We start from the raw sequence: 4,098 nt of genomic DNA on the forward strand, positions 1-4,098 counted from the left end.
TCGCGCCAACTTTGATCCCCCATCTCTAACCCTCACATTGCAAAGGATAAACCTGAGAAATTCACTTGAATTTGAGTTTGAATTTCCACTATTTTGAAATTCAAATCTCCAGGAATCCACGGCCTTTTGAGCATTCAATCCTTCCTCTGCAAGCATTTGGAGTGAGATCAAGCACGAGCAAGAGCAAGATCAGTTGAATCCAGACCTCCATTGAAGGTATTTTCCAGAAATTTTGATCTCTTCAATTCTCTCAAATTCTTGCTCAATTCTATTGATTATTTGGTTGTCTGAAGTCCTACCAATGTAGGCAAGAAGATTGAGTTGCTTTGAGGCCAAATCAAAGCAACTCAATTCATGTACCTCAAATTTCAACTCCATGTATCTCTCACTATACTTGGAGTTAGAGTGAATTGAGGCCAGATTCAAGCTCAATGTTATTTTTACTTTGAAATCATGTCCTTGTTTTTAATTTTGGTGATGGTTGAAGGTGGACCAGTCCGGTGAGGTCCACCGGAGAAAAAAACCGGAGCTACAACTCTGGCCATGCGTTGGCATGTCTCACAGCCACATGATCCTCTTGATTTGTTTTAATCACGACCGTTCCTTTTGAATAACATGCCTATTGCACGCTGACTCAAGTGCACGGTGGAACGCGTGTTTTGATCCACTTGATCTGCCACCTCAATTAATGAGGGAGATCAAGTGGTCCACGTTTGTTTTGATATTTTAATTTTCATTTTAATTGCACTATTTTCAATAATTCATATTAAATTCAATATTGATCCAAAAAATATGGGACTTTCACCAAAAAAACCAAATATTTTTCTCTTTCATATTCTGAATTAAAATTATTTTTTGGATCATTATTAATATTTTTCATGAATTAACTAACTTTGCATTTGTTTTTAATTGTTTAAAAATATTTTTAAATGTCCAAAAATTATGAATTTTTTTCTCCAAGGTCCTTTGACCTTGTTTGACCTATGATAAATCTCATGACCATTTCTTTGGTGTTTTGATGAGATTTAAGGAATTGGACAAACCATATTTAATTTAAATGCACTATTTTAGTATTTTAATTTGAATAAATGCCAAATAAATTTGTTGACCAATTGTGATAACTTGTTTATGTTTGAATCTTGTTTTTGGGCCTTGGTCAAGGTTGATTTAACTTTGTCAAATTAATATCATTGGATTTAGGGGATTGATGGAATGTACATTCCATCTCCCAAAATGAATGGATGATATTAATTTGGTAAAAGTCCTCCTTTGACCAATTTGTGTTTTGATCCATTGATAACATGAAATAGTATCACATTCTAGGACTCAATTTAATTAAATTATATTATTATTTACTTCAATTTATTTCATTTTATTAGATATTACGCGGTATTTTCTTTCTATTTATCTCAGGTGGTTTATTTGAAGCACAAGTAAAAAAGGAAGAAAATGAGGTGCGAAAAGGAATGAAAAGAAGCAAATATCAAAAGCCAAAGCCCAACCCAAAAAGCACAGGCGTTGTGCCTGTGACGAGCGTCACAAAGGCTGTGACGAGCGTCACGCTTTGCACACTTGTGTGACGAGCGTCACATATGGTGTGACGGACGTCACACCATTCCCCTATATTTTTGGCTTCAGAGACGTTGAGTCCTATTTGCATGCCTAACCATTCGCCACGTGAAGACCTTTGACGCGGATTACTTTTGGAAACCGTTACAGAAAATACCTGTATAAATATCAGCTTTGCAAACCCTGCAGAGGTTCCACGCTTTTTCCAGACTTCTTCGCCGTTTTCGCTTTTTCGCAATTTTTCTCTTCCAGCAGTACAAGCACATTTTTACAGCATTACTTTTACGATTTTTATATTGTTTCCCTTGCAATTTCTATTTTCCTTTTCAGCACTTAGTTAATTCTTTTTCGCACAATAGTTTCTACACCGGAAACTATTGTGTACCTTTTACCGGATCTAACCTTACGTTAGAATCTAGTTTTTTTATTCCTTCGCTTTTATTTTTCTGTTTGATTGAAGAATTCAAGAACAAATCCAACCGGCCTGTGGTGGAGTGTTCAAGACTGCTATTTAATTTCTCAGGTTCTTTAATTATTGTTTGAATTTATATATGCCCTGCTTTACTGTTTATTTATATTATTTTCCTGAGATGAATCTGTTTATGCATGATAATTATTTAAGTCTGTTTAGCATGTCTGGCTGATTTACTTAGGTACCGGTATGTAGAGTAAGCGGAATGAAGGAATCAAAACCAAATTGGTTTAATTAAGTTTAAAATTAAAATCACTCTTTTTACGGTCTCAATTTACAGGTTTAATAACAAGGTTTTTGTACGAAAGTAAAAGACATAAAGAAGTTAAAAGCAATAGAGAGTTTGAGTTTTTGACTGGACAGTGTTAATTGGACATTAATTCTAGATCAGGGCGAGAGCAATTTTTAGAGTTAATTAAATTCTAATCTTTTTCAAAAAGTATTTTTAAAGATTGAATGTGAGGACGAGAGTTAAGCATTTGAATTTAATTATATAACCTAAGTCAACAGAGCGAGAGTTTGAGATAGGGGTGTTTAAACGATTAGTGTTTTCTTAAAAAGAGTTTCTACGGATTCTATTGTTTTCAAAAAGTGGTTTTTGACTTAACTATAAGTGACAGCTACGTTAATATAAAATCATAGTTTATTCAACAGAGCGAGAGTTTGAGATAAGACTTTTAATCAATAGTGTCAACTGAAAAGATTTATTTTAAAACCAAGAAACCAACGAAGAATTGATTCCCTAATTACGACGAACTACATACCGATATCCGCTTATTAGATATTTATTTTAGATCTTATTTTAGTTTTAGCTTTTCCCCCAAACAATCAAAGTATTACCTGCCTTAGCTTTACGAAGTAACCTTAGATAACGGTATATCGATTCATAAGTCCCTGTGGGATCGATATCTTTTAAAACTACACGATAGAACTGTGCACTTGCAGTTTGTACCCCAAATTTGACTCATAAAGTCGCGATCAAGTTTTTGGCGCCGTTGCCGGGGACTTTTATTTAGTCGATATCGTAACTCTTCTGTTACGCTGTAGAGACTAAGGTTTTTTTTCTTTTCTTTCTTTCGTTGATTTGTATGCCACACACTCGCTCACAAGGCGAGCCGTTCTACTTACGAATCAATGATATCGAACTATATCTCCGAGTCTTACGACGAATTCGGGAATATCGTGCTGCAAACAATCTCCCTCCTGTTGAACTTCCCGATTTCAAAAATATTTTCCCTTCGATACCCGAGATGGCAGAACCAGCTCGTGCTCTTAGAGATTACGCCGCTCCATCGCAAGATGAGCCGCATTCGAGTATTGCTCCACCCGCAATCGAAGCAAACAACTTTGAACTCAAACCTTCACTGTTGCAGGCAGTGCAACAGAACCAATTCTCTGGAAATCCTACCGAGGATCCAAACCTTCATTTATCCGTATTTGTCCAATACGCTGATACTGTTAAAGCTAATGGTGTCACTTCAGAGGCAATTCGACTTCGTCTTTTTCCTTTCTCGTTAAGAGATAGCGCTAGAAGATGGCTTCAATCTCTTCCTTCCAACTCAGTCACCACATGGAACGAGTTGAAGAAAGTTTTTCTTGCTCGATATTTTCCGCCAAGCAAAACAGCTATGTTAAGAGCCCAGATAAATGGATTTAAACAGAAAGATAAAGAGTCTCTTTTCGAAGCATGGGAAAGATACAAAGACATGATGAGACTTTGTCCACACCATGGTTTAGAGGACTGGTTAGTAATTCATACCTTCTATAATGGTCTCCTGTACAACACGAGGTTAACAATAGACGCCGCCGCAGGTGGTGCACTGATGAACAAACCTTATGTTGATGCTTACCAACTTATCGAAAGCATGGCTCAAAACCACTATCAGTGGGGAAGCAAACGAACAATGGTAGAAAAACCTCAAACGAAAACTGGCATGTACGAGATAAGTAACCTTGATCATGTTAATGCAAAAGTGGATGCTCTGGTCCAGAAAATTGAAAGTTTAAACGTATCACCTCCAGCCACCGTGGTTGCCATAACTCAGAATTGCGAAGTT

General features: G+C 36.4%; 1 non-coding gene across 1 annotated transcript; it reads right to left on the minus strand.

The window, feature by feature from the left end:
• Nucleotides 1-3,669: 3,669 nt before the first annotated feature.
• On the minus strand, nt 3,670-3,776 carry LOC127099754 (small nucleolar RNA R71). Its single transcript, XR_007794227.1, has one exon. It is a non-coding gene; the product is annotated as a small nucleolar RNA R71 (small nucleolar RNA).
• Between the last annotated feature and the right edge of the window lie 322 nt (nt 3,777-4,098).

This window comes from Lathyrus oleraceus, chromosome 6, assembly GCF_024323335.1.
Source record: "Lathyrus oleraceus cultivar Zhongwan6 chromosome 6, CAAS_Psat_ZW6_1.0, whole genome shotgun sequence".
NCBI lineage: Eukaryota > Viridiplantae > Streptophyta > Magnoliopsida > Fabales > Fabaceae > Lathyrus > Lathyrus oleraceus.